This window comes from Mustela erminea, chromosome X (assembly GCF_009829155.1).
Source record: "Mustela erminea isolate mMusErm1 chromosome X, mMusErm1.Pri, whole genome shotgun sequence".
Classification (NCBI taxonomy): Eukaryota; Metazoa; Chordata; class Mammalia; order Carnivora; family Mustelidae; genus Mustela; species Mustela erminea.
Window position 1 is genome coordinate 35,356,434 of NC_045635.1, and position 14,607 is coordinate 35,371,040.

A 14,607-nucleotide genomic window follows, 5' to 3' on the forward strand; every position below is an offset into this window, starting at 1 on the left:
ACTGAGGCACGTGGCCCTGGACCTCGATCTTTGGCAAGGCGAGGTGGAAGGAGCCCGAGCGTGCCTCTGCCGGCTCACCCAGGGAGGCCAGCAGGGACCTGGTGTGCGAGTGGAGCGCAGTTGTGTTTTTCTCCAGGTTTTATTCTCCCAGCCCTGTGGAAAGGAGGCGAGCCGCAACCCGGGGAGAGAGCCGGAAAGAAACACTTAATCACCGGCGTCTCGCTGCTCGTCACGCGAAGATGGCAGCGACTCCCCTGGGTTTCAAGGTTCCGGGAAAGGCGTGTGTTCTGCCTCGAGGCGCGCGGGCTGCGGCGCTCCCTCCCCTAGCTCGGCGGCCGGCCCGGGCTCTCGGAGTCGCGCTCATCGCGGGCGAGTGCGGCCAGGCCGGCTAGCCTGCCCTTCCGCAGACCCCGGTGGTGGGGAGGGCAGCGGGGCCACGAGTCCTCGCGTGCTGAAAGTAGAGGCTCGAGGGGGTGGGGAGCTGATCGCCCAGCGCCGGCTCTGACCACGAACCCCCACCCAACACACATACCCTCACTCTGGCCAGGCATGCAGGGGAGTCAGGCTGGTCCAATACAAGACGTGCCAGGTAGACCCCTTGGAGGGATGGCTGGAGGCCGACCAGCCTTCGCGGGAGAGAGGATTCATCGCCATCGCCATCGCCATCCACGCGCTCACCCTACTGCCTGGCCCTCTCCTTTGGATTCCCCACCCTCCCCCAAAGAGCCATCAGGAAACACAGTGCACAGGTCCCCGCCAGCCACCGCCACTTGCCGGGAGGGGGTGGGTGGGCAGGAGGTCCACAGGCCTGGCTGCAGGGCCCAGGGGTGCAGCATGCGCACTGTCGCTGGGGAAGAGGAGGGCAGCTCGGCCCCTCCACCCTAACTCCCCCACAGCCGCCCTACCGGGAAGGAGGAAAGGAAGGCGGAGGCCTGGGTGGCCCGTTGTGCGCTTGGAACTCGTGCGCGCTCGCGTGTGTGTATGTGCTTGCGCGCGCACTCTCGCCCGGAAAGGGTGTCCCGTGTTTACGAGAGGCAGGGTGGGTGGGAGCAACCCAGAACCAGCCGTCCTCAGAGGGAATGACTGGCTGGCCTCTCCAGCTACCGCCCACCGGCCACCCCCCCTCCGCCCCATCCCTCTGCCCCCCCTCCCCCCGCCACGGGGCTCCATGCCCAGGACTGGCGTTCAAGAGGAGGGGAGCCAGGAGCTGCGGGCTGGGCTATGACATCGGTCCAGTTCTGCTGGAGGAGCCCAAGGATCCGTGTGACCCAGCCACCCCCACAAGCGTCCGTTTAGCTCCGCCTTCCAGGACCACTGACACTTGGTGATAAGGGGTTCCTCTATAATCGGCTGTCCCCAGCCCCCAGCCGCCTCCGCTGGTCGTGACCACCGGATGCTCTGCGGCAAGGTGGGGCATGGGGCCTTTGCACTGCCTTCTCTGACCCCTTCTCCAGCACCAGCGGCGAGCCACAACAACGTGCTTCTGTATGAAGCCCCAAAACTTTCTTTTGGAAAACAAGGGCCAGATGTTGGGCCTTCTCGGATCTTCCCATAACTTCTTCCTTTGGAAGGTAGGGGTTCAGGCAGTCCCCCTTGAAACATCCCCCAAAAGGGCTTGCCTTCACTACACAACACTGGACAACAAGCAGCACAGCTCTGCCTCCCCAGCTCAGGACCCTTCCTGCCCTATCGTAAGCTGTGCTGCTTTAGGCCAGTTGCTGAACAGTTCTGAGCTTCCATGATGAGACCTCATCTGTAAAAAGAGGCCAACAACAGTTTCTAATTCATAGGGTTGTCTTGAGGATAATAGAAGTTAATATGTAAAACACCTAGAGCGCTGCTACAATGTGTGTGTTGCTATGATTTGGTACTCTCCTACCTTTGGTTAGGGAGAGGGTAGAAAAAAAACAGCCGGTTCAAGTTCCCAAAGGCCGTATGGAGGCAGGGGTTGGGGCAGGGAGGAAAAGAACACTAGTACCCACCAAAAATGGCCAGAAGGCAAAATGGACTCCAGCTGTCTGAACTACACTTTGCCTTAAAGGCGCGCGCGCGTGTGTGTGTGTGTGTGTGTGTGTGTTAGTGTTAGAGTCAGAGATGTAGGGAGGAAGGCGTGCTTTAATGGTGCTCAGTCAGACTGGATTAATGGGAAGCTTCTGCCAGGGCTCAGGCACCATTACCCACCACCCTCTCCCTGAGGCCTTGGGTAAACAGCACTGGGGGAGAGAGGACCTCCAGTAGACTCTCCCAAGCCACCCTTTTTTGATGGCTCAAAGCCACCTCCTATAAATCAGCTCTTGGAGGTCCGCTCTCCGAAGCACTTTAGCCAGAGTTTAACGCTGCTCTAGGTCTGGAATGTGGCAGGCCTTGTTCCTGGGCCTGATTTTAGGGATACATAGGTGCACTACTCTTTATGTCGATAGAACTGGCCAGATTTCGAATTTCAAGAAGCTTCACATTCCCTTTGAAACAGGGTCTCCTGTTGATGGGGAAGAGCTGGGGCAAAGAAAGGTCTGAGGAGGTCTTAGCGCCTCTCACTCCGGGGCTTGGCCTCTCCCGGGTCACCCATAATTCATTAAGTGGGACAGCCTTTTCCTTCTCAGAGACAACGCAAATGGCCTTTCCCTGACGCGGCTGCAGGCATTCGCCTCGACACTGAAATGTGCTGGCGGTGCGCTCCCGCTCTGGGTTGATCCTTATCGGAACTGTGCGTGCCAAGCTGCCAGGCCCGCGGAAGACAAAGACGCGGCTGCCTCCGGGTTTGCTCCCGAAGCCTCAGGGTCACCTACGGGGCTTCCCCTTTACAGCTTCCGGGCCCCCAAGCCGCCGCCCGGGACACCGCCGGAGCCCGAAGTCAGAATTCCAGTTCTCGAGCGCCACCCGGAGAGTTGACATTACCCCTCTTTCGAGGCCGCGTGGTGCGCAAGCGAGAGACTGAAGGTGGTGGCAGCACAGGGCTGGTTGCGGGGGGTCGGCGGGGGGGGGGCAGTTTCCCCAGACCCTGCGGCACGTACGCAGGAAAAGAAAAAAGCCCGGGGGTGGGGTGGGGACGTGGGCTTTAAAAGCCAAAACCCAGGGCAATCTACTACTCGGTACAAATAATCCCAGACGGGAGTTTGCAAGGACTCAGCAGCCTCCAAATAGAAACTACAACTAAAATAAATCCCCTTTTAGAGTTATATTCAGAGTCCTCCAAGGTGGAATGCATGGGAGACCGCGCCTTCTTAGGAGACACACGGGTGGTGCCAAGAGACATCGTGGTCAGCCGAGCACCTTCTGCACACACACGTTTAATACCAGGCAAAAAAGTGAGGTTCTCAATTCGCATCTGATTAACCAGTTCTCACAGTGCTTGTAACTGACTCAACGTGCACTCGATTAAAAAAAAAAATTCATCTTGCTTGAAAGATACACGGACGACCTGTATTTAGATAGGCTAAGTTCCCGCAGCTGTCTGACCACATTTGTCTAGTCTCTCTAAGAATCCACGTTTTCTAGCCCGGGAAGGGGCAGGCGGCCCTCCTGGCTCCCCCTTCGGCGGTTTCCTGGTGAGGCGCCCATCCTCCCCAAGCACCGGGAACGGAGGCGGCCGCATTAATACTCGCGGGCAGCCTGCTCTGACCTATACTGTCATTTTTTCCATCGGTCAGAATCGGGCTTTGGGGGCGGGGGGGGACGGTGGGTTCTCCTCCGAGGGACTCTGCACGGATGATTGGGTTTTCCCCGGCGAACTTAACACGGAGGCGAAAGGGGCAGATGGAAACCAGGCCTCCGCTGGCCGGGCGCGCGTAAGCGCCGCACTCTGCAGCTCGACGCAAAGCCAGGGCTGGATTTTCGAGGCCCGGGCCCGGCGGCCTCCCCGCGCCGGCGCGATCCTCTCTCCCTCGGGCTGAGCAAACGTGCTCGCCTAATTCCGCCCTGGAGACAGCAGCTGTGCGGCGAGAGCAGGGGAGGGCGGGGTGGGGGGGGCAGCAACTTTTCCAACAGAAAGTGTATGCGCACAGGAGAGGTGAAGGCCCACCCCGATTCTGTGCACGTACCGACACAGCATCTAATCAGTGTCACTGCCAGGAATACGCTTCCGCGGCGGGCGACACCCCCGCCCCCGCCAACCTGCAGGAGGGAGGGGGGAATGCAAATGGCGTCTCACGTCGTCCCAGACTCTGCACGGCTCCCGCTGCCCCGCGACCCAGAGCAGACGTCGCAGCGGGCCAAGCGCCGCCACTCTGGGGACGCGAACACACTGGCGGCCGGCGCCCCTCTCCTGTGTTCCGGTCTCGGGAAAAGGAACTAGCACTGCTCCCCGTTCCGAGGCCATTCCCCCTGCCCCCACGTCCGGAAAAGCCGCCCTTCCCTGACTGGGGGTAGGGTGGGTGAGGGGACGCGGGAAACTTTGCGAGACAATTGTTCTGCGCCTTCCTCGCGTGGCGCGGGAGAGGAACGTGGGTGGGTTTCCCGTCCGAGGCCTGCCCACACTCCCCCGCTCTTCCAGGTCTCGGACCTGAACCTTGTGGGCTACGGCGGTGGTGGGAGAGGTACATTTCAGGCCAGCGGGTGGGGGGAGGACACCAAAGTCAGGCGTCTTCACAGGGTCTGGCGGGCGGCCAAGTTTGTGTCCTTTCCCTCCCACGCTGGAGTAGCGCGCGCCGCTTTGGGAAAGCGTGAGACTCCTCACCCCTGGCCACGAGGCCACTCCAGTCTTCAAGGTGGGGCCGATGGTTTCTCTACAGCACCCTCTCCCGCTCTGCGGCCGCCGCAGGGCTCGCACGCCCCCGGGGAGTCCCCAAAGAGCCGCCAGAGACGGCCCGCGCCTTCGCTCGCCGGCTCTTCCGGGGGAGGGGGAGACGTGTGTGTCGTGTGCACCCCGGCCCCGGCTCACCACCCTCCGCGGAGCCACCTCGGCAGCCCTCCCGGGCCACGGCCTCAGCCGATCCCTGCCCGGAGTCGCCCAGCGGGATGCAGCTGCCTCCACGCGGAATGGGGCGCCCCTGGGACGCAGGCAGGGATGGCGGTTCCGGTCGTTCCGGGATTTGCGTGCAAGAAGAAAACAAGGCCGGCGACTACGAGAGTGGCGCCTCCATTCTCGGGGTTCAGACGCCCGCGCGCTCTCCGCGCCGGTCCGGTTATGGCCACTCCGGCCTCGGGGACCCGCTTCCGCACCCCCCCCGCCCCTCCCCCCAGCAATTCCTCGTCCCGCCTGTGCCGCACCGCGCAGAGCTCCCAGCCAGCACCCCGGCTCCCACACCAGCTCCCCCCGCACACCCCCCAACCTCCCCGTAACTCGCGCGCCTGCCTCGCCCCGGGCTCCGGGCGTCGCTCGCTCTCAGCGCCCGGAGCACGCCGGTTCCACCCTCGGCTGCGAAAACCGCCACCCCCGCCCGGCCGGGCCCTTGTCCCAGCCTGGCTCCCCCGCCAGCTGCGCCGCCACCGCCGCACGTGACCCGCCCCCGTCGCGGCTTCCGCTGAGCTGCCTGTTCCGGAGCACAAACAATTTCTGCTCTGACGCGGGGTCTCTCGGGCCCTGGCGTCCTCTCCTCCCTGCCCCCCCTTCCGGGTACGAGAACTCAAAACAACTCGCTGACCTTCGGGCCGACCAGCTCCGGCTTCCACCGACTCCGGCATTCCGTGCAAACCCAGCAGCGGCGGCTTCTAAGATTTCACTCCGCGCTGGGCTGGGGGGAGGGGGTGGTTTCTCCAGGAGGGGGTGTCTCAGATCGAAAGAGCCACTTTACGCTCCTTCCTCTCCTCCGAAGTGAGTTTTTAGACTATCCGGAGGCCCTGGGGAAACGCTTGCAACCGCGCGCTAAGAAAGCACCCCCTCCCTCCCGACCAGGCATATGCCGCCTTGACTAGTGTCTGACCCGATTTCCAGGGTCACAGCCCGGCGGCAGAGGGCCTGGCCAGCCTCAGAAATAACACCCAGCGGTGGGCTGTGGCACCGAGCAGAGCTGGGGTGGGGTGGAGAGAGTGCGTTAAATAATTAATAGTAGCTCCCACTTCCGCTTTGCGCTATTTCTGAAGTCTTCCAACTTTACAGATCAAGAAACTGAGGCATGGGGCGCCCGGGTGGCTCGGTTGTTGGGCGTCTGCCTTTGGCTCAGGTTGTGATTCCAGGGTCCTGGGACGGAACTTCTCGTTGAGCCCCACGTTGAGCACTGATCCGGCTCCCTGCTGGGCTGGAGGCCTGCTTCTCCCTCTCCTACTCCTCCTGCTTCTGTTCCCTCTCTTGCTGTGTCTCTGTCAAATAAAGAAAGAAAAGAAATTGAGGCATAGAGAACACTCAGTTACATAACTAGCTCAGGGTCACCCAGTGTAGTTAAATGACTTAGTGAGAATTTGAACCCAGGACACTCCAGCCCAGGGTGGTTAAACATTCTGTTATGGTGCTCGCCTTGGAATCAAAAGTACAGACCCGTGTGTTTGTAGTGTTCTCTTGAGGGCTCTCTTTCTCTCACTAGGCACAGTGGTTGGCACGCAGTAGGCATCAAATTCTGGTGGAATGAATGGGGGCCTGAACGAGTGACTGACAGAACCGGTGATGGCAAGTGATTTTGGAGAAAGCAGCCTCAACTCTTGATCCTTCTAAGATGATGGTCCTACCTCAATAAAACCTCTGTTTTCGGAGTGTTTGCAGGTAACAGGAAACTCTTATTCAAAAATATACTAACCTTCCTCCTCTCCCTCCCAGCCAATCAGCTTGGCAGCATTTGAACTTGCTGGGGCACATACCCAAAGCGGCTTTTACTGGGTGTCAGCCCTTTCTTTCCCAACCCTGTTCTTTCTCTGGAGGCTTCTGCTTAGGGTCAGTGAGGCTGGAACTGAGTTTGAGATGATTCAAAACATATAGCAAGAAGGAAGGAGTGTATGTCCCCCCAGACATGGCCCATTGGCTTCGCTTCCACAGGCGGGCCGTGGGGAGGGGGTGGGGAAGCATGGTTTACAGCTCAGTGGTTCTTTTTTTAAATTCACGGACCACATCAGGACCACCACCATCCTGCAGCCAGCTTCTGTCACAGCCCTCACCAGCTGTGAGGCCACATCTGTCCAAATATGAGGCTGTCTACCTTAGCCAATAGCTCTGAGATGCTGATCAGTAGGACCATATCTGCCATTTGGAGAGCTGCCACTGACTCTCTGTGCTGTCCCCCTCCTTCCGGTGGCCCCTGAGAGAGGATGTGATTAAAAAAAAAATTCCTCTATTTAGAGAATCCGATAGAATGTACTTTTATACCATATTGTTAGTTTTCCCCTCCTCATTTTCTGAACCTACCCAGTTGTCCCTTCTGTGTCACTAATTGGGCAATCTGAAGTGAGGACAAATTTCACTTCCGGTTACCTGAAAGCAAACTTTCTCCTTTCCAGTTTGATTCCTCCAACATCTGTTGCATATGCCTCTGTGGTGGAAGTCACTACATTAGGCAGCACATGGAGGAGGAAAACGCCTGGTCTCTGTTTCTGATTATTGATATAGTCTGTTCTCGCTCCCTCTCTCCCCCTGTCCTTTCCTCCCTCCCTCCCGCCCACCCTTTCTGACAGTTGTCTATTTTGGCTCACGTTCCTAAGATTATTAACCAAGAAATGAAAACGTTTATTTTCTCTCGAAGTAACAACCCAGTCTTGAGTGTAAGACGGGTTTCAGCGACCTCTTTTACAATCTGGTCTGGAATGACCAGCAGGACCCTGTGACCTCGGCGTGGCCAGCCCAGGTTGGAAGCATCAGATGATTTCCAAAGAGGCCACAGGCCTCCATCCCACGTGGCCCGATTGTAGCTGAGAACAGTCTTGCTGAAACTCACTTACCCCTTGTGCCGGGGGGACGGGTGACAAGTGATGTTGAACGGGAGGTTCAGGATGCTAATTTGATTTATTATCTGTGTACAGCCTGGGGAGGAGAAAAGGCTCATAAAAGTGTTCTAGGCTGGTCATTCTGAATGTGAGCATTTATTTCTCTGCAAAGCTCCCGAATGTCCCTGCAGGAAGTCTCCGGCCCAGCAACCCGACTGCACAGACAAAAGTCTCCCCTTTACACAGGGCTGCCCTCATTGTTTCCAACAGCTTTGTGCTTTCCCTGGGGGAAGACGAGAGTCACAGAGCAAGTTTTCTTCCTCTTTTCTCACGCTGCAGAGGAAGTGATGTTGTGGAAACAGTCGCTTCAGCTGGGTCTGCAAACCGCATCGTCGGAGTCGGCGTTGGGAATAACACAAAGCTGGGTGGCATTCCTAGGACTTGCCTCCCCCGGGGCTCCAGGCAACCTGATCTGGGTCTAAGCATGGGGATGACGGGCAATCGCAGGTGGCAGGAAGCAAGAGAAGCAATGCTGGAGAATCATTTCTTCCCCGGGGCGCGGATGCTTCTGACTCCTTGAGCCTGCTTGCTCTGGGAGCGCTGTTCATTTACTCTCTCCGTTCATGTATTGGACCACATTTCGGGATCACCCACTCTGTGCCGGGCATCCTGCGAGGTCTGCGTATCCAAAGGTAAGCCCTGCTCTCGCAGAGCTTACATTCTACTTTGCTTGGCACACAAAAGGTGCAGGATATGGTCCCCACCATCAAATCGTGTGGGTCCTCCACCCATAACATCTACCCTGCGCTGACTCACCGAACTGCCTTCATTCAGATCCTCTAGGACTCTTTGCCAGGCAACTGAACACACCCTCCCCCAAACTCCCCTGATCGTGAAACTCACGGCTTTAAAATCCTTCAAGCAGCAAGAAGGGGAGGGACAAGGGGCACAAGGGACGCCCCCTTCCATTTGAGTCAGCCTCCTTTATAAAAAGATTTCTCAGAAGTCTCACCCAGTGATTTCTACGTCTGTCTCATTGACCCCCTCTTGCTGCAAGGGAGGCTGAGAAGTGTTACCTTCTAGCTTGGGTGCCTTGGCGCCTCCCATTACTAAAGGAGGAGGAGGCACAGCCCACTGGGTTAGGAACAGGCCTCCTCTGCTCATCTATGCATAGAGAGTATGTGGCAGATAGTAGGAAAACACTTGGTGGGTGGTAGGAGAGTGTTCAGGAGGGACCATTGGGTCCCTGTTCTTGGCTCGCATCTCAGTTCTCTGGGAAGTGGCCCATCATCTCCTCTTTGCTGTGGGGTCACTGGCAGGCTCCTTGTTTGCTATAGCTCCAGGGGGAGCCTGACCCTGGCCGAGACCCTTCTGTTCTTTTCGCTGGGAAGGGCAGATCAGGAGAGAAAGCCGGGTCCAGCAGGTCAGGGCTGGCTCCAAGGTGTGTGACCACTGCAATCACGCCACCCCCTGGTCAGAAGGGCCCCACGCTCAGGGTTCAATGCTCTGCAGTTGTTGACCTTGACCTTTTGAAGACTATGATCTCTAATTCATGTTTGGTAGGTGAAGCCGAATGGGGCAGTGGAGCATGAACCAGGGGCATGGAGACTTGGGTCGTACAGGGCCTCACCTCCCGGTTTACCTCCTTGAGATGGGTTCTCAGATGCCTGCTCCCCAACACCCAGTGCCTCCAGCTCCCCCACCCCCCGGCCTTCCACCCTCTCTGCCCCTAGTAGGGACCTGGGTGCTAATGTGGGGGTGGGGCAAGGGGGCAGCCTTCCCTGCCTGGGCTGGGAGGGCCACAGCACGGTTGACTGGCAACTTGGCAGAGTCCTCCCACCTACCCACCGCGGATCCAGGCACAGAGTGTGTCCCAGTGTGGTGGCTGTGATCTCTTGGAAGCTATGACCTGCCATGGGTGGAGGTGGTAACCACTTGGGAAAAAGAGATTGACTACCCTGCCCATAACTGGGGCCCTGCATTTTAATTTTGTTCTGGGCTTTGCAAATTCTGTGGTCAGCCCTGCCTGACCGTGGGGCCGTGGTGTTCCGGCCTGTGTATGCCAGGCCGGGGAAAGCCAGTCTGCAGAAAGGCAGAGAATAATGAAGAAGTGCAGCAAGTAACAGAGCGCCTTCAGAAACATGGGGCCCCGGAGAGGGCTAAGATGAGTTCCTGGAGGGGATTCAGTGCCCAGGTCCTGCCCCTGGGGAGGCCTGGCTGGGCTTGCGCTCCTCTGTTCTCCTTATCAATTCTCTTCTGTTCCTTGTGTTACTATGAATGGGTTTCCCTGATTGCCAACTACAAGTTCCCCAAGCAAGATTTAAAAAAAAAAAAAAAAGCTTGGTTTGTAGTTCATAGTACTGGGCTCCAGTCCCAAATTGGCCATTTAACTAACTGAGCGATACTGGACCAGTTAGTTATTCTCTTTATGTCTTCACTTTCTCAACCTTCAAAAACAACCGGACACCATGGGACCAACATCGTAGGTTGCTATGAGGATTATCTGCGCCCATCCTTGTTAATAGAGGGACTTAAGGCACAAAGCCTGCAGGAAATTTAGAGTGAAATGACTTCCTTCTTTCACTGTTTTCTCAGTGCTTAAAAACTGCTTATTTGAATCTGGTTAACTCAAGTGGTTAGAATAGGGTCAACCAAGAGGGTTGTAAGAGGTTCGAGCACGAGACGGGTTTGCTTAGCACATATCCATGGCGGAAGACGAACCGTGTAAGGTAGGGATCCCAGTTATCTGTTGCTACACAGGGAACAGCCACCAGACTTCGTGTTTATTTTTTGTTTATTTTTTTTTAAAAGATTTTACTTATTTATTTGACAGAGAGAGATCACAAGTAGACAGAGAGGCAGGCAGAGAGAGAGGAAGGGAAGCAGGCTCCCTGCTGAGCAGAGAGCCCGATGCGGGACTCGATCCCAGGACCCTGAGATCATGACCCGAGCCGAAGGCAGCGGCTTAACCCACTGAGCCACCCAGGCGCCCCAGACTTGGTGTTTAAAATAACAGCCACATTACTGTATCTCACGATCTGGTGAGCCAGGAATTAGTGCAAGACTAGGAGGGGCACTGGAGTGCCTGGGTGGCTCAGTCAGTTGGGCATCTACCTTCGGCTCAGGTCATGATCCCGGGGCCCTGGGATCGAGCTCCGAGTCAGGATCTCTGCTCAGAGGGGAGTCTGCTTCTCCCTCTCCCTCTGTATCTCAAATAAATAAATAAAATCTAAAAAAAAAAAAAAAAAACCAAAGGCGAGGATGAGCAAGTCTTCTGCTCCATGTGGGATTGACTAAGGTCTCTAAGTGGTACCAGGTGGTAGATGAGCCGGTCTGGCAAATCCAAGTTGGCTTCACGTATATGAGTGGCGCTTTGGTGGGGATGGCCGGAAGGCTGGACTTAGCTGGGACTGTAAAATGTGGCTCCCACCTGTGGCCTCTCCAGCGTGGTGGTCTTAGGAGAGTAGTCCTTGTTATATGGTGCCCAGGTCTTGCAGAAAGCATTACAAAAGAGTAAGGCAGAAACTAGAAAGCCTCTTCTGACTTAGCCTTGGACATGATGCAGTATCACTTCTGCCCATTCACTTAGTTACCAGAGAGTCACAAGTTCACCCAGATTCAAAAGCAGGGTGCGCAGAAGGGCGTGAGTGAGTACCCAAACATGCATCATGGGGCCATCTTTGAAGACCATCTCTCACTGTGGACCAACCACTCATACACGTGCGCCCTCAGTCCTGGGAGGCAGAGTGTGAATACTCAAATGGAAGAGCCCAGATCCATCCCCATTCATCATCAGAAGGGTTCTGGGAGATCCTGAGCGAGGAGCAGGAGATGGAAAGGCTCTTGGGAACATTAGACCTCACCGAGCATCTGAGAGCTGAGTCCCTGGGCTTTGGATGTTAAACCCTAGTCCTGCTTCAGAACCAGCCTTTTGGGCTCTTAAGCTTATAAAAGAAAAAAATCTCAGATTCGTATGAGAGAGTGACTATAATTATCTCCGTTTTCTCTATGAGGAAATGAATTAGATCACCTGGCATCCCAGCTAGAAAATGGTACAGTCGAAATTTGAACCCAGACATATCTAAGGCCAAAGGCGGTTACTTTATAGCTTAAAGTATCTTTCCAGGGGTCAGCCAGAGAAACCAGAAATACAGTTTAATACTCATTTATTATATGTTTGGTTAGTAGACTTAGAAGAGAATGGAAATTCCTTTATCTGAGGAAGAGTATATATGTGCAAAACTTACACCAAACGTTATCCTTAATGGTGAAATATTGACGGACACCCGGGTGGCTCAGTTGTTTAAGCGACTTCTGTTAAGCGACTGCCTTCAGCTCAGGCCATGATCCCAGGGTCCTGGGACTGAGTCCCGCTTCAGGTTTCTTGCTTTTCAGGGAGTCTGCTTCTCCCCCTGCTTGTGCTCTCTCTCTCTCTCTCTCTCTCTCTCTCTGACAAATAAATAAATAAATTCTTTTAAAAAAATAGTAAAATATTTGAAGCTTTCCCTCCTGAGATCAGGAACGACAGAAGGACACCTGCTATCACTCCTCCTATTCATTATTATTCTGGAGGTCACAACCAGTGCAATAAAGCAAGAAAAAGAAATATAAAGCATCAGAAGTGAAAGGAAGAGATGAAACCATCATTCACGGATGACATGACTTTGCACATACAAATCTGAAAAAAAGTCCTACAACTATCAGACTTAATAAGGGAATTCAGCAAGGTGGCTGGATTTAATGTAGGGCTCTTGTGGGGCTTTTTTTTTTTTTTTTTTTTTTTTTTAGAGAGAGAGAGAAAGAGTGAGCAGAACAAGTGAGAGAGAGCACGAGTGGAGGGAGGGGGGAGAGGGAGAGGGAGAAGCAGGCTCCCCGCTGAGCAGGGAGCTCCATCCCAGAGTCCCTGGATCATGACCTAAGTCAAAGGCAGATGCTTAACTGACTGAGCCACCCAGGCGCCCCTCCTGTGGGGCTTTAATGAGAAATTGATATCATATACTAAACCCCTACCTATTTATTTCTCACCACCACCCCTCTTTAGCCTGTGGCATTAGCTATGCTTCCTCTTTGACATTCCCTTTAGTCCAGCTTCCTTGACACTACCCTCCTTTGTGTCCTGTCCTGTCCCTGCAGATCTCTCTCCCAACCTCCTCTTTTGGTATCTGCTCCAAAAATAGTGGCCTGGCTCAGAGTTCTGTCCACAAACAGTGCTGGCTGAGCTCAACTCCATCAGGGTCTACACGGACAACACTTGCTGCGATTGTCTGACCCCCTTGTACCATTTCTTCCCTGGACTCTCTCACTGACCTAGTCCTTAACTCTCCCATCTAGAATCTTTTCTCCCCGCCCCGCCCCTCATTTTTTTTTTTTTAATTGTGGTGAAATACTCATAATATAAAACTTACAATCTTAAAAGAAAAACTATCTTAACCATCGTCAGTGTACAATTTGGTGTTGTATTTTTAAAAGATTTTATCTATGTATTTGAGAGAGAGAGAGAAAGCACAAGCAGGGTGAAGGGCTGAGGAAGAGGCAGACTCCTCACTGAGCAGGCAGCCCCATGTGGGGCTCGATCTCAAGACTCTGGGATCCTGACCTGAGCGGAAGGCGGACGCTCAACTGATGTAACCATCCAGGTGCCCCAGTTCGGTGGTATTGAGTACATTTGTCTGCTTGTGCAACCCTCACCACTATCCGCCTGCCTCCGCTCTTGTTGCTTTGGCATCTGTGTGTCACACGGCCCCCGGGGTTACCTTCCTAAAATGCGACCTTGATCCTTGCCATTTTTCAAGATCTTGAGACACCTTGTTAGATCCGGTATTCACCGAATGGTGCGATAGTCCTCCGCGATCTCTATCCATGCTCTCTTGCTTCCATTCCTGTCTTACTCTGGGTCCCTCCAAAAGCTGACCCCGAGCCAAGGATTTGGGGGCATAAAAGCTGTGATCTCAGGAAGCACAGCAGGAGAGCGGGAATAGAGACAGGCCAAAAAAGGGTGCCTTGGTGAGTAGGTTACCAAGGTGGGTGGGGCGGGCGGTGGTGGTGGCTGGAGATCCTGCTGATGCCTCTCTGGGATCCCGTGTAGCACATGCCTCGGAACTGCCCCAGAGAGGGGTGAGGAAGCTGGAGTATATCTATCCACCAACTCCCATCCAGGGGTGTGCTGGTAAACCAGCTTTCTGGGAGGACAAAGAAAGTCTTAATTTGCAGTGTTTGCCAATTGCCATGATATAAATATTCCCACTGTGGCTGATTCTAAGCTAGCGATGGTTTAACAATTGGCTTGCAAATTTTCTGAATATGTAACAATCGGGCTCTCCAGAGCTAGTACCACAGCTCCAACACACCCCTGCCCCCACTCCGCATTAGTTGAGGGTTATTTCTGGGAAGCCAAGCACTTAGTATCTGCCCATACATATGGTGGCCAGCTGAGCGTGCTTCGGAGGCCAGAGAACGCTCTCCGATGGAGTTTCAGGAAGTCCTCATTGTATCTGGGAAGTCCTTTCAGGTGCCTTCCGGGGAGGAGCAGGGACATGAGTGGGGGAGCAACAGAGCTGCTCAGAACGCCTGCTCCCTCTCAGCCCACCCCTGAGCTTCTTCTGCTCCTCCAGCCCTCAGCTATGGGGTCACCACCTCCATGCAGCCCTCCCTGCATTCCCACAAACCGTCCTCACTCTCATGACAGCCCCAGAGCATGCCCTTGGCTTCTTAACTGTCCCCTGCCTTTCTCGTCACTGAACTGCAAGGTGCTGTGGCCGGCGATGTTGTCTACCACTTTCTGTAACTGCCGTAGTAGCCCGATGCCCAGCACAAGCTTAGCTACTT

General features: G+C 55.1%; 1 protein-coding gene across 1 annotated transcript in view; it reads right to left on the reverse strand.

Annotated features, from left to right (window-relative positions):
• BCOR (BCL6 corepressor) overlaps positions 1-5,667 on the reverse strand; it is a 121,567-nt gene extending 115,900 nt beyond the window's left edge. Inside the window, exon 1 of the mRNA XM_032329821.1 lies at positions 5,580-5,667. The gene's annotated coding sequence lies outside the window, so the exon portion shown is untranslated. The remainder of the gene's footprint in view (positions 1-5,579) is intronic.
• Positions 5,668-14,607: the final 8,940 nt, after the last annotated feature.